Genomic DNA, 27,935 nt, shown 5'->3' with positions numbered 1-27,935 from the left:
GCTGTGAGAGTTTTTCGTTTGTTCATATTAATTGAAATGTGAAAATTAACTTAAAAGTGTGCGTTTGAACGGAAAATGTGGAATTTAAACTTGAAAAGCAAAAAACAAAAGTGGTGTCATCTTAGTCGATCGATAGAATGTCTGTGGAATTAGGAACTAGGAGGTAAGAAAGAAAAGAAATCCATTGCCGAAGGAGTTTTCAATAATTCTCCATTTCCAATACCTATTCTAATACTTACAGACCATACAAACTATTAATAAATATCCCTTTTTTCTAATGCAATCAAAACTTAATTTTGGTACCGTCCTAAAGAAGTTTTTTCATAAATATCATTGTTTTGCCTCAAGTTGTACTTGTCATTGGAGGTTATCTCATGTGAGTTGCAAGATTAGTGGGATTCCAATACTTTTGTGTTTAATTAATGATATTTTGAATATTACATTCTTCGTAGAAAGATACGTACTATAGCTGCCTGTCTCTTCCTTTCAGCACAAGAATTGCAGCTAAAAGATGTGAAATTGTAGTTCTACTTTGAATGCACCGAAAAAGATTGTACCATATCTAGGAAAGTGCAAGTTGCCTGTTAGTGAAAGTATTCCTGACGGCGACAGAAAAAGGTAGGAATTTAAAATTTTTATGGTGTTAGATGTGAATGAGAGTCACCATGCAATTGATGAAAATAATCGTTATCAAAGAAATAATTTATATTCAAAATTGTATGAATATTACAACAGTGAGTTAATTTGAAAATGAACCACTTTTGATATTTCTGGGATTATAGAAAATGTGTTAATATACAAAAATAAGTGGATTTTATTTTCAAGAGGGATGTTTTTCTTTGGGATTATTTTATTAAATTGGAACTACTTTTTAGTAGAGGTGAAAAAAACCACTAAGATTTAAAATGGGTAGCAAAGTTCAGTGATACCTAATTTGAAAGGTTTTTTTAGGAAAAATAATGTTTAAAGCGTAAAGAAGCTTCATTATTAATAGTATCGAAGAAAAATTGTTTATTAAGATGTTAACTATTCTAAAGGGCGTTTATTATTTGTCAAATAAGAATAAAGTGAATTGTTTTTACACTTTGATATTTATAGAAATTTACACTTTAATTTGCTTGCATGTAGTGGTAAGTTTACTTAAGCTTTGTTGTGAATTATCATATGGACATCACTTTTAATTTGTTTTTTTCCTTTTTTATAGTAAGACCTTAAAAGTGAATAGAATAATTACTTTTAAGAACGTTCCATACCAATATAGGTTCATAAACGTTTTGTTTTAAAAATATCGGGTGTGGAAAACTTTAGGAGAAATTTTAATTATTTTTCATAACTTTTTTTAAATAAATTTACCTAAGAACTATTAACGTTTTGTCGTAATTATTATTTAAGTGTTATGGATCAGGAATATGTAGTAATTTAAGATAGAAAATGAACTATATATTATTTTTAAGGAGATTCGGTAGGTATTAATATTTAATTTTTTAGATGATTTTAATATGTATATAAGATAAGAACACATAGTGCTAAGGTAATAATGATTTTTATCACGATACAGGAGTTATGTGTATAAAATAGAATTGTAAATTTGGAATTGCTTAATGCATATGTTATGTGAAATAATTGCGTTAAGACAATGGGTATTCATAGCAGGACCAATTAGGATTAAATGGTGGATGCGAGAGAAGAGATTTTTATGTGTGACGCCATCTGGGAGTCTGCGTTGCAAGTTTCTTCTTCGTGCGGTTTTGCAGATTTCTTTTTGGTGTGTTTTTACAGATTTCTTCTTCGTGTAAACTTGTAGATTTCTTGTTTGTGGTAATTTTCTGTACATCGTGCATGACAATAATGACATTTTTCAGTAATTGTATCCTGAGTTTTTTGTTTTTTTATTTATATTAAGTGAAATGTAGAAATTAACTTAAAAGCGTGCGTTAAATGAAAATGTGAAATTTAAAATTGAAAAGCAAAATACAAAAGTGGTGTCATCTCAGTCGATCGACAGAATGTCTGTAGAATTAGGAACTAGGAGGTAAAAAAGAAAAGAAACCCATTGTCGAAGGAGTGTTCAGTAATTGTTCACTTTCAATAACTATTCTAGTACTCACAGATTAAATAAATTTGTCTTTTTTCTAACGCAATGAAAACTTATTTATGGTAGCGTCGTAAAGCAGCTTATTGATAAAGATCTAATTTGTTTTGATTCAACTTGTACTTGTATTTTGAGGTTATCTAGTGTGAGTTGTAAGATTGATGAGATTTCAATGTTCTTGTGGTTAACTAATGATATTGAATATTATATTCTTCGTGTAAAACGTATGTACTATAGTTGCCTCTCTTTTCTTTTCAGGACAAGAACCACAGCAAAAGGTTGTGAAATTGTGTGTGCGTGTGTGTGTGTCCACTCAGAATGCAGTGAAATGATTGTGTCATCTCGGAAAGTGAAAACTGTTTGCTGGTGGAAGTATTGCTGACGGCGACAGAAAAAGGTAGGAATTTAAAATTTTTATGGTATTAGATTTGAAGGAGAGTTACTATGCAAGGAAAGAAAATAATTGTTATCAAAGAGTAATTTATATCGAAAAAGAATTGAACGAGTATTACAACAGTGTATTAATTTGGAAACAAACCACTTGATATTTCTGGGATTATAGAAAACGTGTTAATATACAAAAATAAGAGGATTTTATTTCCAAGGGGGACTTTCTTTTGGGGTTTTGTATTAAATTGCAAATACTTTCTAGTAGGGATGGGAACAATCACTAAGATTTTAAATAGGTTGAGTGATATCTAATTTTTTTTTTTTTTTTTTCGTTTTATTGAAAAGTTTTGGGAAAAATGATGTTTCCTTATTAAAGGTATTCAAGAAAAATTGTTTAAGATGTTAATTATTCCAAAGGGCCTTTATTATTTGTTGAATAAGAATAAAGTGAATTGTTTTTAAACTTTGGTATTTATAGAAGCTTTTACTTGAATTTCTTTCCATGTAGTTATAATTTTTCCAGGTAAGTTCACTTAAGGCTTGTTGTGAATTATTATATAGATGTCACATTTAATTTGTTTTTTTACTTTTTTGTAGTAAGACCTTAAAAGTGAATAGAATAATTCCTTTTAAGAACGTTTCATACCAATATAGGTTCATAAACGTTTTGTTTTAAAGATATCGGGTGTGGAAAACTTTAGAAGAAATTTTAATTATTTTTCATACTTTCTTAAAATAAATTTACCTATGAAATATTAACGTTTTATCGTAATTATTATTTGAGTGTTATGGATCAGGAATATGTAGTAATTTAAGATAGAAAATAGACTAAATATTATTTTTAAGGAGATTCGGTAGGTATTCATATTTAATTTTTTAGATGATTTTAATATGTATATAAGATAAGAACACATAGTGCAAAGGTACTAATGATTTTTATCACGATACAGGAGTTATGTGTATAAAATAGAATTGTAAATTTGGAATTGCTTAATGCATATGTTATGTGAAATAATTGCGTTAAGACAATGGGTATTCATAGCAGAACCAATTAGGATTAAATGGTGGATGCGAGAGAAGAGATTTTTTATGTGTGGCGCCATCTGGGAGTCTGGGCTACAAGTTTCTTCTTTGTGTGGTTTTGCAGATTTCTTTTTGGTGTGTTTTTGCAGATTTCTTCTTCGTGTAAACTTGTAGATTTCTTGTTTGTGGTAATTTTCTGTACATCGTGCATAACAATAATGACATTTTTTTATAATTGTACTGTAAGAATTTTTCGTTTGTTTATTTATATTGAAATGTGGAAATTGACATAAACGCGTGCGTTTGAAAGGAAAATGTGGAATTTAAAATTGAAAAACAAAAAAGAAAAGTGGGATGTCATTTTAGTCGATCGATAGAATATCTGTGGAATTAGAAATTAGTAGGTAAGAAAGAAACAAAACTCATTGTCCAAGGAGTTTTTAGTAATTCTCCACTTTCAATACCTATTGTATAATTTATAGATTAAATAAATTTCTCTTTTTTTCTAACGTAATGAAAACTTATTTTTGGTACCTTTATAAAAAAGTTTTTTCATAAAGATTATATTATTTTGACTCAACTTGTACTTATAGTTCGAGGTTATCTAGAGTGAGTTGCAAGATTGGTTAGATTCCAATGTTCTTGTGTTTAATTAATGATATTGAATATTACATTGTTCGTGGAAATGTATGTACTATAGCCTCCTGTATTTTCTTTTTAGGACAAGAACTGCAGCCAAAGGATATGAAATTGTGTGTGTGTCCACCCTGAATGCCGCGACAAAGATTGTGTCATCTTGAAAAGTGGGAGCTGCCTGCTAGTAGAAGTATTGCTGACGGGACAGAAAAAGGTAGGAATTTAAAATTTTTATGGTGCCAGATTTGAACAAGAGTTACTATGCAAGGGATGAAAATAATTGTTATCAAAGAAATAATTTATTTTCAAAATTGTATGAATATTACAACAGCGAGTTAATTTGAAAACGCCCCACTTTTGATATTTCTGGGATTATAGAAAATGTGTTAATATACAAAAATAAGTGGATTTTATTTTCAAGAGGGATGTTTTTCTTTGGGATTTTTTTATTAAATTGGAAGTACTTTTTAGTAGGGGTGAAAAAAACCACTAAGATTTAAAATGGGTAGCAAAGTTGAGTGATACCTAATTTGAAAGGTTTTTTTAGGAAAAATAATGTTTAAAGCATAAAGAAGCTTCATTATTAATGGTATCGAAGAAAAATTAGTTATTAAGATGTTAATTATTCTAAAGGGCGTTTATTATTTGTCAAATAAGAATAAAGTGAATTGTTTTTACACTTTGATATTTCTAGAAGCTTACACTTGAATTTGCTTGCATGCAGTGGTAAGTTTACTTAAGCTTTGTTGTGAATTATCATATGGACGTCACTTTTAATTTGTTTTTTTCCTTTTTTATAGTAAGACCTTAAAAGTGAATAGAATAATTACTTTTAAGAACGTTTCATACCAATATAGGTTCATAAACGTTTTGTTTTAAAGATATCGGGTGTGGAAAATTTTAGGAGAAATTTTAATTATTTTTCATAACTTTTTAAAAATAAATTTACCTAAGAACTATTAACGTTTTGTCGTAATTATTATTTGAGTGTTATGGATCAGGAATATGTAGTAATTTAAGATACAAAATAAACTACATATTATTTTTAAGGAGATTCCGTAGGTATTAATATTTAATTTTTTAGATGATTTTAATATGTATATAAGATAAGAACACATAGTGCAAAGGTACTAATGATTTTTATCACGATACAGGAGTTATATGTATAAAATAGAATTGTAAATTTGGAATTGTTTGATGCGTACGTTATGTGAAATAATCGTGTCAAGACAATGGGTATTCATAACAGGACCAATTAGGATTAAATGGTGGATGCGAAAGAAGAGAGATTTTTTATGTGTGGCGTCATCTGGGAACCTGGGTTGCAAGTTTCTTCTTTGTGCGATTTTACAGATTTCTTTTTGGTGTCTCTTTGCAGATTTCTTCTTCGTGTGTACTTGTAGATTTCTTGTTTGTGGTAATTTTCTGTACATCGTGCATGACATTAATGACATTTTTCAGTAATTGTATTCTGAGAGTTTTTTGTTTTTTTATTTATATTAAATGAAATGTAGAAATTAACTTAAAAGCGTGCGTTAAATGAAAATGTGGAAGTTAAAATTGAAAAGCAAAATACAAAAGTGGTGTCATCTCAGTCGATCGACAGAACATCTGTAGAATTAGGAACTAGGAGGTAAAAAAGAAAAGAAACCCATTGTCGAAGGAGTGTACAGTAATTGTTCACTTTTAATAACTATTCTAGTACTCACAGATTAAATAAATTTGTCTTTTTTCTAACGCAATGAAAACTTATTTATGGTAGCGTCTTAAAGCAGCTTTTTGATAACGATCATATTGTTTTGACTCACCTTGTACTTGTAATTGAAAGTTATCTAGTGTGAGTTGCAAGATTGGTGAGATTCCAATACTTTTGTGTTAAATTAATGATATTGAATATTAGATTCATTGTGGAAACGTAGGTGCTATAGCTGTCTGTCTCTTCCTTTCAGCACAAGAATTGCAGCTAAAAGATGTGAAATTGTAGTTCTACTTTGAATGCAGCGAAAAAGATTGTACCATATCTAGGAAAGTGCAAGTTGCCTGGTGGTGGAAGTATTCCTGACAGCGACAGAAAAAGGTAGGAATTTAAAATTTTTATAGTGTTAGATGTGAATGAGAGTCACCATGCAATTGATGAAAATAATCCTTATCAAAGAAATAATTTATATTCAAAATTAATTGAATAAATATTACAACAGTGAGTTAATTTGAAAAAAACCACTTTTGATATTTCTGGGATGATAGAAAATGTGTTAATATACAAAAATAAATGGATTTTATTTTCAAGAGGGATGTTTTTTTGGATTTTTTAAATTAAATTGGAAGTACTTTTTAGCAGGTCTGGAAAAAACCTCTAAGATTTAAATTGGGAATTTTAAATGAGTAGCAAAGTTGAGTGATACCTAATTTGAAAGGTTTTTTGGGAAAAATGATAATTGTTAAATAAGAATAAAGTGAATTATTTTTAAAGTTTGATATTTATAGAAGCTTTTACTTGAATTCTTTGCATGTAGTTATAATTTTTCCAGGTAAGTTCACTTAAGGCTTGTTGTGAATTATTATATAGATGTCACATTTAATTTAATTTTTTACTTTTTTGTAGTAAGACTTTAAAAGTGACTAGAATAATTCCTTTTAAGAACGTTTCATACCAATATAGGTTCATAAACGTTTTGTTTTAAAGATATCAGGTGTGGAAAACTTTAGAAGAAATTTTAATTATTTTTCATACTTTCTTAAAATAAATTTACCTATGAACTATCGACGTTTTGTCGTAATTATTATTTGAGTGTTATGGATCAGGAATATGTAGTAATTTAAGATAGAAAATAAACTATATATTATTTTTAAGGAGATTCGGTAAGTATTCATATTTAATTTTTTAGATGATTTTAATATGTATATAAGATAAGAACACATAGTGATGTTAAGGTAATAATGATTTTTATCACGATACAGGAGTTATGTGTATAAAATAGAATTGTAAATTTGGAATTGCTTGATGCATACGTTATGTGAAATAATCGTGTTTAAACAATGGGTATTCATAGCAGGACCAATTAGGATTAAATGGTGGATGCGAAAGAAGAGAGATTTTTCTGTGTGGCGCCATCTGGGAGTCTGCGTTGCAAGTTTCTTCTTTGTGTGGTTTTGCAGATTTCTTTTTCGTGTGTTTTTGCAGATTTCTTCTTCGTGTAAACTTGTAGATTTCTTGTTTGTGGTAATTTTCTGTACATCGTGCATGACAATGATGACATTTTTTAAATAATTGTGTTGTAAGAGTTTTTCGTTTGTTTATTTATATCGAAATGTGGAAATTAACAAATTAACTTAAAAGCGTGCGTTTGAAAAGAAAATGTGGAATTTAAAATTGAAAAGCACAACAATAAAAGTGGTGTCATCTTAGTCGATCCATAGAATATCCGTGGAATTAGAAATTAAGAGGTAAGAAAGAGAAGAAACTCATTGTCAAAGGAGTTTTTAGTAATTGTCAACTTTCAATAACTATTGTAGTATTCGCAGATTAGATAAATTTGACTTTTTTCTAACGCAAGGAAAACTTATTTTGGGTACCGCCTTAAAGCAGCTTTTTGATAAAGATCATACTGTTATGATTCAACTTGTACTTGTAATTTGAGGTTGTCTAGTGTTGAGTTGCAAGATTGGTGAGATCCCAATATTCTTGTGTTTAACTAATGCTATTGAATATTATATTCTTCGTGTAAAACGTATGTACTATAGTTGCCTCTCTTTTCTTTTCAGGACAAGAACCGCAGCAAAAGGATGTGAAATTGTGTGTGCGTGTGTGTGTCCACTCGGAATGCAGTGAAATGATTGTGTCATCTCAGAAAGTGGAAACTGTTTGCTGGTGGAAGTATTGCTGATGGCGACAGAAAAAGGTAGGAATTTAAAATTTTTATGGTGTTAGATTTGAAGGAGAGTTACTATGCAACGAAAGAAAATAATTGTTATCAAAGAAGTAATTTATATCGAAAAGAATTGAACGAGTATTACAACAGTGTATTAATTTGGAAACGAACCACTTGATATTTCTGGGATTATAGAAAAGGTGTTAATATACAAAAATAAGAGGATTTTATTTCCAAGGGGGACTTTCTTTTGGGGTTTGGTATTAAATTGCAAATACTTTCTTGTAGGGATGGGAACAATCACTAAGATTTTAAATAGGTTGAGTGATATCTAATTTTTTTATTTATTTTTTTTCGTTTTATTGAAAGGTTTTGGGAAAAATGATGTTTAAACTGTAAAGAAACTTCATTACTAAATGTTTTGGGAAAATATGATGTTTTGTCATTAATGGTATGGAAGAAAAATTGTTTATTAAGATATCAATTATTCTAAAGGGCCTTTATTATTTGTTGAATAAGAATAAAGTGAATTGTTTTTAAACTTTGATATTTATGGAAGCTTTTACTTGAATTTGTTTGCAAGGAGTTGTAATTTTTCCAGGTAAGTTTGCTTAAGGTTTTTGTGATTTATCATACAGCTTTTACCTCGATTTGTTCTTCTGCTTTTTTGTAGCAGGACTTTAAGAGTGCATAGAATAATTACTTGGAAGAACATTTCATACCAACATAGGCTCGTAAACGTTTGGTTTTGAAGATATCGGGTGTGGAAAATTTTAGAACAATGAGGTTATTTTCATAACGTTCTTAAATTAAAATTACCTATGTACTATTAACGTTTTGTTACAAAAAAGTGGGCCACGGTATTTAGTATTTCATGTTGTGTTTTATTATTGCAAGTTCTAAAATTGAAGGAATTCTAACCTAGATGAAGATTCGCGGTTTTTTTTGCGACGTTGCCAGTTCCTCCCTTTTCTCCCAAAACGAAAATGAATGATTTAATTTTCATTTGATCTTTGAATTTCACGGTGAAATAGCACATTTAACAAATTCATTGCTCAGGGAAATTATTTATCATCATATTTTAAATAGGAAAAACCATCCCAGAGGTGTTTCGGGCAGTTAATGTGTTAAAAAACACCTAAGAAACCGATGATGTATCAATTATTACTATTAGGTCATGAGTATTTGCATTTACTCGATTTAAATGGTTGTTTTAATAATTATTATGAAAATTTGGAAACAAAAACACGTGTAGTAAAGGATACCGAGGAAGGAATAGTAATAATTGATACATGATGGATTTATTAGTGGTTTTTTAACACATTTACTGCCCGAAACACCTGGGGTGGTTTTGTCTATTTGAGATATGATGATGAATGAATTTCCGGAACAGGGAATTTGTTGAATGTGCTATTTCACCGTGAATTTGGGGAAGGTGTGAAAATGATAATTTTTGAGAGAGGGGGGAATGGGGGATATTTTTGCAGAGAAAACTGGGGATTTTGATCCGGGTTAGAATTTCTTAAAATTTTAGGATTTCTTGCACAAGCCGGCAACACTGTACGGCACCGGGCCCAAAGAGGGCCCGGACAAAGTGACGGACGCGACGCAAAGTTACGTGGAGGCGATTGGCCTCCAGGTAACTTGGCGAGGAGTCGGCCAGTTTGGCCGACCCCTCTTTGGGGGTCTTCAACCTCGTTTTTCGGATTCGGCAGAACGACAACGTCGACATATCGGAGTCATCCCCTTAGAGAGCGGGGGAACGCGGGAATTATTCATGGGGCCAGCATGAATAAGGCCTTTGTTCCCGGCGCTCTCCGAAAAGATGGCGGCGACATGCGCCGCTGCCGTTAACTGGTCTCGAATCCCGAGTAGATGAAGACGATGGGAATCGTCAAAAGCGCGAATGTCTATACACTTAATTTTCTGGAAGCGGTAGGGTTTTCGCGTGGCTCCATCTTTTAGTTGTCGGAAAAGGAAGTTAAAATTGTAAAAGACGAGAATGAGATAACCTCGTGGATTGTCAAGAGTGTCTGGAAAAAGTAAATGAAGATGTAAAATTTTGGAAGTTAATTATTAAAAAATAAAAGAATTGATTATCTACTGGATTCAAGATTAGAAGATTGCGATCCACAAATTTACAAAGTAAGAAGAAAGTAAAGAAATACTGGATTTTTCCATAAAATTTACTCTAACAGTGGAATTTGAAATGGTACCGTGGATGGAGAAATATTACAACAAAGAGGTAAATTAAGGATCTAAAAGCATACATTTCCAGGAAGCAAACGGAAGGACGTATTAAAAAAGGGAACACAGAAAGAGTGGGTCTGGAACAAGTACCTTTTTGGTTAGGTTTACGAGCACGAGATTAGTAGTGAGGATTTTCAAGAGAAAACCTAAAAGGATGGACCGAACGTTTAACCTACACATTAGGAAGAAAGAAGGTCGGTTGCTCCTCAGATTTGATATAAATAAGATTAAACCATTAAGATTATAGAGGATTTCCTCGACAGATCAACAATGACCAAGGAGCCAGAGGTAGACACACTTAACTTTATCCAAAATTTGTAAGGAAAGTTGGATTATTGCTCGTATCCATCGATAGGAAAGACACATTTTTGAGTGGAGGAACGAAAAGAATCTAGGTTAAGAGCAAAAAGATACCAAGGTAGTACATTGTAGCTTTATCGAAGAATAGTGCTTTATTTATTTCTTCTTAGCGAAAAGGATATGATTTATAAGGGAAGGAAAGAGGGTGGTTACTTGGATACATGGAATTTTGAAAGACAAAAATAGGAAATTACAAGAACAGCAAAAGTGAAAATGATCGAATAAGCTGACTGGGGCCGAGTAAAGGGAAAAAGAAAGGCAGCCAAAGTATTTTTTCATCAGGAAGGAGATATCGAGATTTGGAGGATTGCAAGTAAGTGGATTATTAGGAGAATGCTTTTTGTCTTAAGAGGAATAGGAATTTCTTAGTTATTTTGATGCATCAGAAGGACATTTGATTAATTTAAAAGGAATTGTGTGAAAAATTGTACCATAACTTATGGATTATTTTGGAATTGAATATTTGAGAAAATAGAGTATTTAATTGGAGCACCGTACTACCGGAAAGGGTAATTTTATTTTGAATTTGTATGTGAGTATAGTAGGTAGGGTGTTTTATGGATATTTGGAAAATTCACCATTATAAGTATTATTTGTCTTATTGGAAATAATTTATTTAAAAGGTAAGAGACAACAGAAGGTATTACACATTGAAGATTAAAATTGATTTATGTAGAAATGGTGAAAATATATTGTTACATTAGTAGATATTATAGGAAATTAAATTGTGATTATTATTTAAGTGTTATAGGTAAGGAGGATGTAGTAATTTAAGATAGAAAATAGACTATGTGTTTAGTTTTTTAAGGAGACAAAATAGATACATTTCTGTAGCTATTGATATTTAATTTTTTAGACGATTTTAATATTTATATAAGATAAGAAAATATGGTGCAAAGGTATTAGCAATTTTTGTCAAGATACAGGAATTACGTGTATAAAATAGAATTATAAATTTGAAATTGTAGATGTATATGCTATGTGAAGTAATTTTGTTAAGATGTTAGGTATTCATAGTAAGTAAAAGTAGGGATATAGTACAGGATTTCTCAGGGTATTTTTCTTTTGAGGGAGGTAAAAGATACGGAGGGGAGGTAGGTGGAAAAATGTACGAGAAACATGCATATAGAATGTAAAACTTTAAAGAAACACTGGGTAGGATAGCAATTAGGAGTAAACGGTGGATGCGAAAGAAGATGAGAGATTTAAACACAAAAATAGGACTTTATTTGTTATATGGAGGGATAATATAAAGACATGTAAGAAGAACGGGAGGGAATGCAAATAGCTGCATAAAAGAAGAGAGAAATTTGTTAGTAGATTATTTGTTAACAGCAAAGATTATTTCTCCTGGATTTCAAGGATAAGACTAAGAAAGAACAATTATTTCAGAGGGAAGTAAGAAGAGCTTTCAGAAGGAACAAATGAGCAAGCATATTAAAATTAACGATATTAATAAAGGTATTAGGTAACTTATGGAAAACTTGTTTGGAAGGATAGAATAAGGAAAGTTACATTATTACATTTTATTAGTGTTAGTATGTAGTCATTGCCAACTAGGAGCTTCCTAAAATTGTAGAGGAACTTTAGGGCTTAGAAAAGCCATTGGGGCGATTTTTCTCGGAAGATCTTTGAAAAAACACTGGTTTTTAAGGATAACTTGGGGATTCTGGGACAAAATGGTGAACGAGATATATTCACTGGAACCGTGAAGTTAGGAAAAGTAATTACAGGAAAAAACCGAAATTGTGAGGTCTAAGTGGAATTAGGGACGACGAATTTGGAAGATTTAGTGTTTTGATGTTTTTGAAAATTCTTAAAAAGCTCGGGAAGGGGGTCGGAGCTGGTCAGGGAAGATAAGATTTTTTTCTGAAAGATGAGGAAAATTGGAAAAAGATTTGGAGGGAAAAAGCACTCAAGTGGACCATTCAAGTGAGAAGTAAAGATTGCACGGGGGTGCAGTATTCATTGGAGAAGATATAAGAGAGAAGGTGGAAAACAAGATTGGTTTATTTTGAGGAGGGTTTGAACAAGTGGAATCGTGTGTAAAATAAAGGGATGAATTTGGACGATATGGCAAATGAGGTTTTCTTTAAAAAATATTAAAAGGAAGATGGATTATAGAGCGTTATAGATTTGAAAGATTTTTAAAGAAATTATTTTAATTGTTTCTAAATTAACATTATGTATGATAATTTTTTATAATGTTGTTTACGTATAAGTAGGATATTTATTAGTTTTTAACTTTTGTAATTGTAAACTAATGCAAAAGAGATAATAAGAGGGACAGAGGAGGGTAGGCTGACGTAGCCTTTTTAAGATAATAGGATGCTCCACATAATTTACACACAAGTGGGCCACGTGTACAAATTATTGGAGTAACATTAAACTGGCACCAACAGGTACTATTACGGTTTTAAAGGATTTATTAGAACTGGGAATTTGCTAGTCTGCTTTTTCGTGTTTTTACTACATTTTATGATTGATTAATATTTTATACTTTGTTTCCTACAGTAGTAGATTCTTTATGTAGTCTACACACTGTGCTGGTGAGATATAATTTGTATTATTTCAGAATTTTATTAGTGCTTTAGTCTTGTGTGAAATAGACTGTTAGGACGTAGGTTCTATTTTAATTGTACAGGGTATAGGGAAATAACTTTGTCAAATTTAACCGACGATCGAGAACATTATTTGGAACGAAGAGTTCTTTTGAACAGGAAAGAGAAAAGTTTGTAAATTGACGAATTATTATTTAGAATTAGAAAATTAGAATGGCTAACCCGAACTAACCAGGATTAGAATGGGAAGTACGAAGGTAGCAAAGTTATTTCCCTAACACTGTATATTATACTGTATATTTACGGCGGGTGCGTGTAATCCCCGGCGAGTTGGGATTGACGAAGCTAGAAACGTAACGTTGCTTTTGTATTTAATGAGAAAGTAAAGCAAATAGGGAAATTACCGTGATATTTGAGGAGATTTAATTTTTGGACGTCGTCGTAAAGAAGGGAACTATTAAACTGAGTCATTTAAAATGGCCATTCGAAGTTGAATCATTAGTAGAGTCAGCTGTGGAATTTTACACGAGAGAAATAGAAGATGAAAAGTAGGTCGCAGCGGGATCGTACGAATTTGAACGACAGGGCAGAGTGAGGTTATATTGCTTTATTTATTACCACTTTTAACTTTGAAGATTTCGATTAAACATTTAAGCAATTTTTTAAGAAAAGAGGTCGAATTGTTTAAAAAATGAACAATAATTGTCGAAAATGTCGTCCATTCACTTGAACGTACAAGTTTACCAGAACTTTGATACTTTTGAAGACAGTGTCGAAATTTCTGTGGTGATAATTGGTCACTGCCCAAATTCGTGCTTTGAGACTTTGATTACGTGTACTTACGGGGTAAAAGTGTTATTTTATAAAACTGGGAACAAGAAGCAACCCAGAGGTGTGATGTGCGGGGGCCAAGGTGGGTAGATATGCTTAGTGCACGAACTTATTAAACGATCGATTGAATTCTGGAAGGTAAACTAAGGTTATAAGAGCTGTGGTTATATTATGTTGAACATAATCGTGTGGTAATTTGTCTAAAATGTAAAGCAGCTTTTTGATAAAGATGTGATTGTTTTGAGTCAACCGGTACTTGTACTCTGGGGTTATTTAATGTGAGTTGCAAAGATTCCAACGTTCTGGTGTTTAACTAAGGATATTGAATATTACATTCTTCGGGGAAACGTACGTACTATAGCTGCCTCTCTTTTTTTTCAGGACAAGAACTGCAGCCAAAGGATGTGAAATTGTGTGAGTGTGTGTCTGTGTTCATCCCAAATGCAGTGAAATGATTGTGCCATCTCCGAAAGTGGAAGCTGTTTGCTGGTGGAAGTATAGCTGACGGCGACAGAAAAAGGTAGGAATTTAAAATTTTTATGCTGCTAGATTTGAGGGAGTGTTACTATGCAAAGGAAGAATATAATTGTTATCAAAGAAATAATTTATATATTGAAAACGAATGGAAATAGTATTACAACAGTGAGTTAATTTGAGAACGAATCACATTTGATATTTCTGGGATTATAGAAAAAGTGTAAATATACAAAAATAAGGGGATTTTATTTTGAAGGGGGACATTCTTTTGGTGTTTTTTTATTAAATTGCAAGTACTTTCTAGTACGAAGGGAAAGAACCAGTAAGAATAAAATTGGAAATTGTAAATAGGTAGCAAGATTGAGTGATACCTTATTTGAAAGGTTTTTTTTTAATTTTTTTGGTTTTCTGGAAAGGTTTTGGGAAAATTGAAGTTTAAGCCATAAAGAAGTTTCGTTAAGAAAGGTTTTTGGGAAAAATGATGTTTAAACCTCAAAGAATCTTCGTTACTAAATGTTTTGGGAAAAAGGATGTTTCCTTATTAAAGGTATCAAAGAAAAATTGTTTATTAAGAGGTTAATTATTCCAAAGGGTCTTTATTATTTGTCGAATAAGAATAAAGTGAATTGTTTTTAAACTTTGATATTTATCGAAGCTTTTACTTGAATTTGCTTGCATGCAGTTATAATTTTTGCAGGTAAGTTTGCTTAAGGTTTTTGTGATTTATGATACAGCTTTTACCTCGATTTGTTCTTTTGCTTTTTTGTAGTAGGACTTTAAGAGTACATAGAATAATTACTTGGAAGAACATTTCACACCAACATAGGCTCGTAAACGTTTGGTTTTGAAGATATCGAGTGTGTAAAATTTTAGAACAATGAGGTTATTTTCATAACGTTCATAAATTAAAATTACCTATGTACTATTAACGTTTTGTTACAAAAAAGTGGGCCACAGTATTTAGCTTAGTATTGCATGGATGTGTTTTTATTATTGCAAGTTCTAAAATTGAAGGAATTCTAACCTAGATGAGGATTCGCGGTTTTTTTTGCGACGTTGCCAGTTCCTCCCTTTTCTCCGAAAAGGAAAATGGATTATTTAATTTTCATTTTATCTTTGAATTTCACGGTTAAATAACACATTTAACAAATTGATTGCTCAGGGAAATTAATTATCATTCTATTTTAAATAGGAAAAACCATCCCCGAGGTGTTTCGGGCAGTAAACGTGTTAAAAAACACCTAAGAAACCGAAGATGTATCAATTATTACTATTGGGTCATGAGTATTTGCATTATTATGAAAATTTGGAAACAAAAACACGTGTAGTAAAGGATACCGAGGAAGGAATGGTAATAATTGATACATGATGGATTTATTGGTGGTTTTTTAACACATTTTTACTGCCCGAAACAACTCGGGGGTGATTTTGTCTAATGATGATGAATGAATTCCCGGTTTGGGGAAGGTGTGAAAATGATTTTGAGAGAAAAGGGGGGAATTGGGAACTGTTGGCAGGGGAAACTGGGGATTTTGATCCGGGTTAGAATTTCTTAAAATTTTAGGATTTCTTGCACAAGCCGGCAACACTGTACGGCACCGGGCCCAAAGAGGGCCCGGACAAAGTGACGGACGCGACGCAAAGTTACGTGGAGGCGATTGGCCTCCAGGTAACTTGGCGAGGAGTCGGCCAGTTTGGCCGACCCCTCTTTGGGGGTCTTCAACCTCGTTTTTCGGATTCGGCAGAACGACAACGTCGACATATCGGAGTCATCCCCTTAGAGAGCGGGGGAACGCGGGAATTATTCATGGGGCCAGCATGAATAAGGCCTTTGTTCCCGGCGCTCTCCGAAAAGATGGCGGCGACATGCGCCGCTGCCGTTAACTGGTCTCGAATCCCGAGTAGATGAAGACGATGGGAATCGGCAAAAGCGCGAATGTCTATACACTTGTTTCTTTGGAAGCGGTGGGTTTTTCGCGTGGCTCCATCTTTTAAGGGTTCGGAAAGGTAGTTAAAACGGTAAAAGACGAGAATGGGATAACCTCTCAGATTATCACGAGTATTCCGAAAAAAGTAAATGAAGATGTAAAATTTTGGAAGTTAATTATTAAAAAATAAAAGAATTGATTATCTACGGGATTCAAGATTAGAAGATTGGGATCCACAAATTTACAAAGTAAGAAGAAAGTAAAGAAATACTGGATTTTTCCATAAAATTTACTCTAACAGTGGAATTTGAAATGGTACCGTGGATGGGAAAATATTACAACAAAAAGGTAAATCAAGGACTTAAAAGCATACATTTCCAGAAAGCAAACAGAGGGAGTTATTAAAAAACAGAACACAGAAAGAAATGGTCTGGAACAAGTAACTTTTTGGTTAGGTTTACGAGCAGGAGATTAGTAGTGAGGGTCCTCAAAGGAAAACCTAAGAGGATAGATGGAAAGTTTAACCTAGATATTAGAAAGAAAGAAGGTGGGTTGCTCCACAGATTTGATATAAATAAGATACACCATTAAGATTATAGTGGATTTCCTCGACAGATCAACAATGACCAAGGGTCCAGAGATAGACACACTTAACTTTATCCAAAATTTATACGGAAAGTTGGATTATTGCCCATATTCATGGACAGGAAAGAAACATTTTTGAGTGGAGGACCGAAAAGAATCTAGGTTAAGAGCAAAAAGATACCAAGGTAGTACTTTGTAGCTTTATCGAAGAATAGTGCTTTATTTATTTCTTCTTAGCGAAAAGGATATGATTTATAAGGGAAGGAAAGAGAGTCGTTACTTGGATACATGGAAATTTGAAAGACAAAAATTGGAAATTACAAGAACAGCAAAAGTGAAAATGATCGAAAAAGCTGACTGGGGTCGAGTAAAGGGAAAAAGAAAGGCAGCCAAAGTATTTTTTCACAAGGAAGGAGAAATACGAAATTTGGAGGATTGCAAGTAAGTGGATTATTAGGAGATTGCTTTTTGTCTTAAGAGGAATAGGAATTTCCCAGTTATTTTGATGCATCAGAAGGAAATTTGATTAATTTAAAAGGAATTGTGTGAAAAATTGTCCCACAACTTATGGATTATTTTGGAATTGAATATTTGGAAAAATAGTGTTTAATTAGAGCACCGTACTACTGTAAAGGGTAATTTTATTTTGAATTTGTATGTCAGTACAGGAGGTAGGGTGCTTCATGGATATTTGGAAAATTCACCATTATAAGTATTATTTGACATAATTTGTTTAAAAGGTGAGATAACAGGTGTTATTATAAATTGAAAATTAGAATTTATTTGTATACACATAGTGAAAGTATATTATTTTTGAATTAGTAAATATTGTAGGAATTGTGAATTACATTATGATTATTATTTAAGTGTTAAGGATAAAAATGTAGTAATTTAGGATAGAAAGTAAACTGGATATATTATTTTTTATAGGAAAAAACTAGGTACATTTTTGTAAGTGTTGATATTTAATTTTTTAGATGATTTGAATATTTATACAAGATAGGAAATGATAGTGGTAAGGTACTAATAATTTTTGTGAGCATATAGAAATTATGTGTATAAACTCGAATTGTAAATTTGAAATTGTAGATGTATATGCTAAGTGAAGTAATTGTATTAAAATATTAGGTATTCATAGTAAGTAAAGGTAGGGATATAGTACTGGATTTCTTAGGGTATTTTTCTTTTGAGGGAGTGGAAAAATGTACGAGAAACATGCAAACAGAAGGTAAAACTTCAAAGAAACTGGATAGGATAGCAATTAGGTGTGAAGGGTGGATGCGAAAGAAGAGTAGGAATTTAAACATAAGAATAGGACTTTATTTATTATATGGAAGGATAATAAAAGCATTTGTAAGAAAAATGGGAATGAATGAGAAAGAATGTATATTAGAAAAGTAGAATTTGCCATCAGATCATTTATGTATTTATAGTTCATAAGAAAGTAAAGATTATTACTTTTGAATTGTAACAGTAGAGGTGAGGAAGAACTTATGTATATTTTAGAGGTAAATAAGAGGAGCTTTTAGAAGGAACAAATGAACACGTACATTAAAATTAGTGATATTTATAAGGGTATTAGATAATTTAGGGGAAACTTATTTGGAATGATAGAATAAGGGAAGTTATTATTTTATTAGTATTAGTAAGCAGTCGTTGTCAATTAGGAGTTTTTTCAAATTTGAGAAGAAATTTGTAGGATTTAGAAAAGCCATTTGGGGAATTTTTCCTGGAAGATCTTTGGAAAAACACTGTTTTTTCAGGATAACTTGGGGATTCTTGGACAAAATGGTGAACAGGATTTATTGACTGAAATTGTGGAGTCAGGAAAATTGACTATGGGAAAAAACCGAGATTGTGGAGTCCTAAAAGGGGTCTAATTGGAACTAGGGATGATTAATTTAGAGGATTTAGGGATTCGGATTCGGTGCTTTTAAAAATTTGTAAGAAGTTCAGGAAGGAAGGGAAATGGTCAGTGGAGATAAGATTTTTTCTGAAAGAAGAGAAGTGGAAAAGACTTGAAGGAAAAAAGCATTAGGCAAGTGAAGCGAGAAGTAGAGATTGCAGTAGTCATTGTATAAGAGATAAGAGAAAAGACAAATAACAAGATTGGTTTATTTCGAGGAGAGTGGGGAAAGAGGTCTTCTTAAGAAGACATTAAAAGGAAGATGGATTATAGAACATTAGAGATTTTAAGGATTTTTAAAGAAAAGAAATGGTCTTAATTATTTCTAAATTAGAATACTATTTAGGGATAAGTAGGATATTTATTAGTTTTTAACTTTTGTAATTGTAAACTAAGGTAAAAGAGATAATAGGATGCTCCACATAATTTGCACACAAGTGGGCCAAGTGTGCAAATTATTGGGGTAACATTAAACTGGCACTAGCAGGTATTTTCACGGTTCTAAAGGGTTTATTAGAACTGGGAAAGTTGCGACGGTAGAGACAAAAACAGGTGGCGAATTTGCTAGTTTGTGTTTCTATTCTTTTTTTATATATTTGCTTTTGAAGAAACACGGAAAAGTATTTTATATTTGTGCGTTTTACACATTATTTTTAAATTGAAGAATTTTTCACGAGTGCTGTAGTCTTTCGTTAGAGAGACTATCATTTTATTTTAATTATACATCGTGTCGGGGAAATAACTTCGGAATAGAAAAAAGGAAGAAGATTCGTAAACGTAACTATTTTGATTTCTTTGGAAAAAGAGAGACACATTTGAAGAATTGGCAATGTGTCTTTTAGTTTGTTTCATTTGGATACTTGTTTAGAAAAGGAGAAATCAAAGTAGGAAAGTTATTTCCCTAACACTCCGTACAATTAGGATAAGTGGGTGTCATCGTTAGTTACTTGTGAAGGACGACGAAATTAATATTAAATTGCAACATTGCTTTTATAAGCAAGGAGACGAGGAAGTAACGAAAAGAAAGAGGACGGGATGATTCCCGCGCATTTTCGGAAGTTATCGTACCGAGGGAACCATCAGAACCGACATCTGCACCGAAAATTGACGTTCGAAGTTTGCACGAGAGAAACGGAAGACGAAAAGTAGGTCGCGAGGAACGCATCGCGTAGCTCGACCATTTTCTGTCAAAAAGAACTTTTTGACAGAGCGGAGAGAGGTTACGTCGCCATATTTACTTTGTATTTCGAAGAAGTTAAGGCGTATGACTAATTTTTAACAAAATTAGTCTAATCGTTCGACAAATGAACAATAATTGTAGAAAATGTCGTCCATTCACTTGAACGTACAAATTTACCAGAACTCCGATACTTTCGAAGACATCGCGGAGAACCGGTGGGGTGATAACTGCACACTGCTCAAATTCGTCCTTTGAGACTTTGATTAGGTGTGCTTACGGTGTAAAAGTGTTATTTTATAAAACTGGGAACAAGAAGCAACCCACCCAGGGGCGTCAGGCGTGGGGGCCGAGGTGGGTAAATATGCTCGGTACTGGAACTTACGAAAGGAATGACTACATTCTCGAAGACAAACTAAGGTTATTCGAGCTGTGGATGAAGGAATTTGTCTAACAAGTAAAGCAGCTTTTTGATAAAGATCTAATTGTTTTGAGTCAAACGGTATTCATATTCTGAGGTCATGTAGTGTGATTTGCCAGGATGAAATGTAAAGATTCCAAAGTTCTCGTGTTTAAGGATATTGAATATTAAATTCTTCGTGGAAACTTAAGTGCTACAGTAGCCTCTCTTTTCCTTCCAGGACAAGAACTGCAGCCAAAGGATGTGAAATTGTGTGTGTGTGTGTGTCTACCTCGAATGCAGCGATAAAGATGGTGTGATCTGGGAAAGTGCAAGGTGTCCAGTAAAGGAAGTGTTCCCGAAGGCGACAGAAAAAGGTAGGAATTTAAAATTCTTATGGTGCCAGATTTGAGGGTTAAGCAGTTGAAGAAAATAATATTGAAAAGAATTGGAAAGAGTATTCTAACAGGGTGTTAATTTGAAAACGAACTACCTCTGATATTTCTGGGGTTATAGGAAAAGTGTAAATATACAAAAATAAGTGGATTTTATTTTCAAAAGGATTTTCTTTTGGGGTTTTGTATTAAATTGCAAGTACTTTTTAGCAGAGGTGGAAACAAACACTAAGATTTTAAATAGGTGAAGTGATACCTAATTTTTTAATGAATTTTTTGTCTTTTTATTAAAAGTTTTGGGGAGAAATGATATTTAAACAGTAAAGAAGTTTCGTTACTAAATGTTTTAGGAAAATTGATGTTTAAACAGTAAAGAAGTTTCGTTAAGAAAGGTTTTTGGGAAAAATGATATCTAAAGAGTAAAGAAGCTTCGTTACTAAATGTTTTGGGAAAAAGATGTTTTCTTATTAAGGGTATCCAAGAAAAATTGTTTATTAAGATGTTAATTATTCCAAAGGGCCTTTATTATTTGTGGAATAAGAATAAAGTGAATTGTTTTTAAACTTTGATATTTATCGAAGCTTTCACTCGAATTTGCTTGCATGCAGTTATAATTTTTGCAGGTAAGATTGCTTAAGGTTTTTGTGATTTATGATACAGCTTTTATCTGGATTTGTTCTTTTGCTTTTTTGTAGCAGGACTTTAAGAGTACATAGAATAATTACTGGGAAGAACATTTCAAACCAACATAGGCTCGTAAACGTTTTGTTTTGAAGATTTCGGGTGTGGAAAATTTTAGAACAATGAGGTTATTTTTATTTATAACATTCTTAAATTAAAATTACCTAAGTACGCTTAAAGTTTTGTTACAAAAAAGTGGGCCAAAGTATTTAGTTTAGTATTGCATGGATGTGTTTTATTATTGCAAGTTCTAAAATTGAAGGAATTCTAACCTAGATGAAGATTCGCGGTTTTTTTTGCGACGTTGCCAGTTCCTCCCTTTTCTCCCAAAAGGAAAATGAAAGATTTAATTTTCATTTGATCTTTGAATTTCACGGTTAAATAGCACATTAACAAATTAATTGCTCAGGGAAATTATTTATCATCCTATTTTAAATAGGAAAAACCATTCCCGAGGTGTTTCGGGCAGTAAACGTGTTAAAAAACACCTAATAAACCGAAGATGTATCAATTGTTACTGTTGAGTCATGAATATTTGTATTTACTCGATTTAAATAGATCTTTTGACAATTATTATGAAAATTTCGAAACAGAAACAAGTGTAGTAAAGGATACCGATGAAGGAACGGTAATAATTGATACATGATCGATTTATTAGTGGTTTTTTTAACACTTACTGCCCGAAACACCTTTGGGGTGGTTTTGTCTATTTGAGATATGATCGAATGTGCTATTTCACCGTGAATTTGGGGAAGGTGTGAAAATGATTTTGAGAGAAAAGGGGGGAATTGGGAACTGTTGGCAGAGGAAACTGGGGATTTCGATCCGGGTTAGAATTTCTTAAAATTTTAGGATTTCTTGCACAAGCCGGCAACACTGTACGACACCGGGCCCAAAGAGGGCCCGGCAAAGTGACAGACGCGACGCAAAGTTACGTGGAGGCGATTGGCCTCCAGGTAACCTGGCGAGGAGTCGGCCACTTTGGACCGACCCCTCTTTGGGGGTCTTCACCCTCGTTTTTCGGATTCGGCAGAACGACACCGTCGAGAACACATCGGAGCCATCCCCTAGAAAGCGGGGGAACGCGGGAATCTTTCATGGGGCCAGCATGAAAGATGCCTTAGTTCCCGGCACTTTCCGATAAGATGGCGGCGACATGCGTCGTTGCCGTTAACTGGTCTCGAATCCCGAGTAGATGAAGACGGTGGGAATCGGCAAAAACGCGAATGTCTATACACTTGTTTCTTTGGAAGCGGTGGGTTTTTCGCGTGGCTCCATCTTTTAAGGGTTCGGAAAGGAAGTTAAAACGGTAAAAGACGAGAAAGGGATAACCTCTCGGATCGTCACGAGTATTCCGAAAAAGTAAATAAAGACGTAAAATTTTGGACGTTAATTTATTAAAAAATAAAAGAATCGATGATCTACGGGATTCGAGATGAGAAGATTGGGATCCAGAAATTTACAGAGTAAGAAAAAGTAAAGAAATACCGGAATTTTGGATAATATTTACTGGAACAGTGGAATTCGAAATGGGACCGTGGATCGGGAAATATTACAAAGAAAGAGGTAAATTAAAGACCTAAAAGCAAACATTTACAGGAAGCAAACGGAGGGGCTCACGGAAAAACAGAACACAGAAAGAAAGGGTCTGGAGCAAATACCTTTTAGGTTAGGTTTACGAGCACCAGATTAGTAGTGAGGTTCTTCAACAGAAAACCCAGCAGGAAGGATCGAACATTTAACCTACAAATTAGGAAGAAAGAAGGTGGGTTGCCCCACAGTTTTGACATAAAATGATGGAACCATTAAGATCATAGTGGATTTCCTCGACAGATCACCAATGACGGAGGGGCCAGAGATATAGACAAGGAACTTTACCAAAAACTTGTATCGAAAGTTGGATTATTGCCCAAATTCAAGGATAGGAAGGATAGATTTTTTACTACAGTAGTCGGATTCAAAAGAACTTAAGTTAAGGGCAAAAAGATAGCAAGGTAGTACTTTGTAGTTTTATCGAAGGACAGTGGTTTATTTATTTCCTCTTAGCAAAAAGAATAAGATTTATAAGGGAAGGAAAGAGGAAGCTCACTAGATGGATATATGGAACTTTGGCAAGAGAGAAGTAGGAAATTACGAGAACAGCAAAAGTGAAAATGATCGAAGAAGCTGACTGGGGCCCAGGAAAGGGAAAAAGATAAGGGCCAAAGTATTTTTTCACAAGGAAGGAGATTGTGAGATTTGGAGGATTGCAAGTAAGTGGATTATTACGAGATTGCTTTCTTATGTTAAGAAGAATAGGAATTTGCTTGTAGTTAATAAGTAATTTGTGAGTTTAATTTTGAAAGTTAATTAAGAATTTTCTAGTGTCTAGTGATGTATCAGAAAGATATTTGATTAATTTAAAAGGAAATGTGTGAAAAATTGTACCATAACTAATGGATTGACTTGTGGAATTGTAATTTGAGAAAGTAGAGTATTTAATTGGGGCACCATATTACTGTAAAGGGTGATTTTATAAGTTAGTACAGTAGGTAGGGTGTTTGATTGGTATTTGGAAATGTAAGGTGAAAGATTCACCATTATAAGTATTATTAGAAATAATTGAGGATTAGATTTTATTTATATAAACATAGGAAAAGTATATTATTTTTAAATTAGTAGATATTGTAGGAATTGTGAATTACATTGTGATTATTATTTAAGTGTTAAGGATAAAGATGTAGTAATTTAGAATAGAAAGTAAATTGGATGTATTATTTTTTATAGGAAAAACTAGGTACATGATTTGTAATTGTTTAGATGATTTGAATATTTATATCAGATAGGAAAGCATAGTGTAAAGGTACTGGTGATTTTTGTGAAGGTACAGGAATTATGTATTTAAAAGAGAATTGTAAATTTGAAATTGTCGATGCATATGTTAGGTGAAGTAATTCTGTTAAGATATTAGGGGTATTCATAGTAAGTTTAAGTAGGGACATAGGATAGGACTTTTTAGGGAATTTTTCTTTTGAGGGAGGGAATGTAGGTGGAAAAATGTAACAGAAACATGCACATAGAATGCAAAACTGGAGAGAAATTGGAAAAGATAGGAATTAGAAGTAAATGGTGGGTGCGAAAGAAGAGGAGGGATTTAAACATAAGAATAGGACTTTATTTATTATATGGAAGGATAACTTGAGCATATGTAAGAAAAGTGGGAAGGAATGTATATTGGAAAAGTAGAATTTGCCAGTAGGTCATTTGTAGTTAATAAGAAAGTAAAGATTATTTCTTGTGAATTTCAAGGATAAGAGTAAGAAAGTACATGTATTTCAGAGGGAAGTAATTAGAGCTTTTAGAAGGAACATGTAAATTAAAATTAGTGATATTTATAAGGGTATTAGGTAACTTGTGAGAAACACGTTTGGAGGGATAGAATAAGGGAAGTTGCATTATTATATTTAATTAGTGTTAGTATGTAGTCATTAGATATGTGTCAACTAGGAGGTTCCTAAAATTGTAGAGGAACTTTAGGGCGTAGAAAAGCCATTTGAGGAATTTTTCCCGGAGGATATTTGGAAAAAAGTTTGTTTTTAAGCAATACTTGGGGATCCTTGGACAAAATGGTGAACGAAATTTATTCACCGAAATTGTGAGGTTTTAGAAAGGATGTAACTGGAACTAAGGACAAAGGGGAAGATTTGAAAGAGGCTTAGGAAGGGGCCGGAACTGGTGAATGGAGATAAGATTTATTCTGAAAGATGAGGAAAAAGACTTGGAAGAAAAAAGACTTGGAAGAAAAAAGCATTTCCAGCAGTGGACAAGTCAAGTGAGAAGTAGAGATTGGAGCACTGCGGTGCAGTATTCATTGGAGAAGAGAAGAGATAAGAAAAAAGGTGGAAAACACGATCGGTTTATTTTGAGGAGGGTTTGAATATAGTGGGCAAAGTGATAGGATGAATTTAAACGATATAGCGAATAAGGTCTTCTTAAGAAAGCATTGAAAGGAAGATGAATTTGAACGATTTTTAAAGAAATGGTCTTAATTGTTTTTAAATTAAGATATTGTGTATATACGATAATATTTTTATAGCGTTAATTATGTATAAGTAGGATATTTATGTAGACTGAAGGGGCCTTTTTAGGATGCCTCACATAATTTGCACACAAGTGGGCCACGTGTGCAAATTATTGGGGTATTATTAAACTGGCACTACTAGTAGGTACTTTTACGGTTCTAAAGGATTTATTAGAACTGGGAAAGTTAAGAAAAAGAGAGGTAGGGAATTGCTCGTTTGCTCCTTTACTTTTCCAAATTTGTACTACATTTTATGATTGATTAGTATTTTATACTGCGTTTCCTATAGTAGTAGATTCTTTGTGTAGTTCACGTACCGTGTGGGTGAGATATAACTTGTATTATTTTAGAAATTTATTAATGCTTTAGTCTTGTGTGAAATAGACTATTAGGACGTAGGTTCTACTTGAATTGTACAGGGTATAGGGAAATAACTTTGTCAAATTTAACCGACGATCGAGAACATTATTTGGAACGAAGAGTTCTTTTGAACAGGAAAGAGAAACGTTTGTAAATTGAGGAATTATTATTTAGAATTAGAAAATTAGAACGGCTAACCGGAACTAACCACGATTAAAATAGGTAGTAGAAAAGTAGCAAAGTTATTTCCCCAACACTGTACATTTACTGTACGTGTATAATTCTTGGCGGGTTTCGATTGACGAATTTAAGGTTAGCATTAGCAGTCAGCCGTGGTAATTTACACGAGAGAAATAGAAGATGAGAAGTAAGTCGCAATTCGATCATGCGATTTGGAATGACAGAGTAGAGTGAGGTTATATTAATTTATTTATTACTATTTTTAAGTTTGAAGATTTCGATTGAAAATTTAGGCAATTTTTTAAGAAAAGAAGTGTAATTGTTTAAAACATTGATAATAATTGTGGAAAACGCGGTCCACTCATTTGAAAGTTGAAGTTTACCAGAACTTTGATACTTTTGAAGACATTGTCGAGAACTTGTGTGGGGTGATAATTGCACACTGCCCCAATTCGTTCCTTGGGGCTTTGATTACGTGTGTCGATTGTCTCGGAAGTAATTTTTGAAAACTGGGGACAAGAAGTAACCCACTGGTGTAAATTGGAATTGGTCGAAGGATTCCACATAACATTCTCGAAGATGAACTGAGGTTATACGAGTCATGGCTCCATCACCTGGGACATAACCCCATCGTACTTTGTCAGGGTGTGGGGATGAAGGTATTTGTGGAACAAGTAATGGTTCTTTTGGAAATATTTGAGGATTATTTGTATTTTAGATTTGCATAGTTTGAGAATTTGCACATTCCGAGCTATGAAAGTAGGTATTATGACTGAGGAGGGATGGATTCGAAAGATTATTATGTGGTGTCTCATGGGACTAGGTGCAATGAATTGTCATTGTTTCAGATTCCGAAGGATGAAGTACTCGGAACACTTGCATTTGATGATAGGTGCCAGGAGATAAGTCGAGGGGACAATGTCTTCAAGAAAGCATTGGAGGTTTCAAGCTGCTTAATTAATTTTGTGAGAAAACAGATGAAATGCATATAGTAACTGAGAAAGGAAAAGGGAGAAATGGAAGGAACCAATGGTAGGTAAGTGATAGAAATAAGAAGTAGTGATAGGTGGAGGGATTTGAGAAGAAGAGTATTTTGTGAGGAACGAAAAGTGAATTGTACTTTTTCCTCTAAATTTGAGAGTCGAGTAGATGTGTAATTGGTACTCGAGCAGTACAGTTTGTGATATTGTGTGGTTCTTTAGCATTGCTCATGACTCGTGTAACAAGAAATGGTGGATTCTTTTGAATTGTAAAAGGGGTTAAGGGATAAATAAATGGAAAGATTTGAAAGTACATTGAAGGGTACTAGTTTCTGGATGAATTTGGTAAAAGTGCAATGAAACTTTTCGTTCCTAGATAGGAAATGAGTGTATTTTCGATAAAAGATGAAATTTAAAATTGAAACAACTAATTTTCTATGGTTTATGTATTATTTAACTGATTTTTGATAACATTTTTGTTTATAATTTACTAACTGGATAGTATATTTATTAAATTTGTAACTCTTTTTGTATTACTTTTGATGACTCGAAAGAGTACTTGTCGAGGTGATACATTGGAGTGGTGGTATATTTGGTAACTGTATATTATTTATTATTATTATTATTTTTTAAGAAGCTTTTAGAACTAAAAGAAGGGTGTTTCTTCTGACTGCAACTAATAAAAGCAGAATTGAAGGATTTTGTGTGAGATTATTTCTAAACCTGTTACCCGACGAATAGGAAAGTGGTCTTTTGGGATTGGGGAGAGGATTGTCTTATTTTGTGGAAATGTA

The 27,935-nt window shown here is 32.8% G+C and overlaps 1 long non-coding RNA gene across 9 annotated transcripts; it reads left to right on the top strand.

The window, feature by feature from the left end:
* The first annotated feature begins 15 nt into the window (after positions 1–15).
* Positions 16–27,832, top strand: LOC136410487 (uncharacterized). Of its 9 annotated transcripts, XR_010752247.1 has the most exons (14): positions 16–163; positions 491–618; positions 2,351–2,489; positions 4,227–4,355; positions 6,091–6,218; positions 7,904–8,040; positions 14,394–14,532; positions 20,727–20,862; positions 23,161–23,326; positions 23,395–23,555; positions 23,608–23,813; positions 26,294–26,820; positions 26,880–26,920; positions 27,010–27,832. It is a non-coding gene; the product is annotated as an uncharacterized lncRNA (long non-coding RNA). The 9 variants fall into 9 exon arrangements; XR_010752246.1 differs by lacking the exons at positions 26,294–26,820; positions 26,880–26,920; XR_010752252.1 differs by lacking the exons at positions 23,161–23,326; positions 23,395–23,555; positions 23,608–23,813; positions 26,294–26,820; positions 26,880–26,920 and adding exons at positions 10,289–10,454; positions 10,508–10,678; positions 10,731–10,933.
* The last annotated feature ends 103 nt before the right edge of the window (positions 27,833–27,935 follow it).

Source organism: Euwallacea similis, chromosome 8 (assembly GCF_039881205.1).
Source record: "Euwallacea similis isolate ESF13 chromosome 8, ESF131.1, whole genome shotgun sequence".
In the NCBI taxonomy this organism is placed as follows: domain Eukaryota; kingdom Metazoa; phylum Arthropoda; class Insecta; order Coleoptera; family Curculionidae; genus Euwallacea; species Euwallacea similis.
Note: the sequence above shows the minus strand (reverse complement) of the source record. Positions and strands in the feature narration are given on the sequence as shown.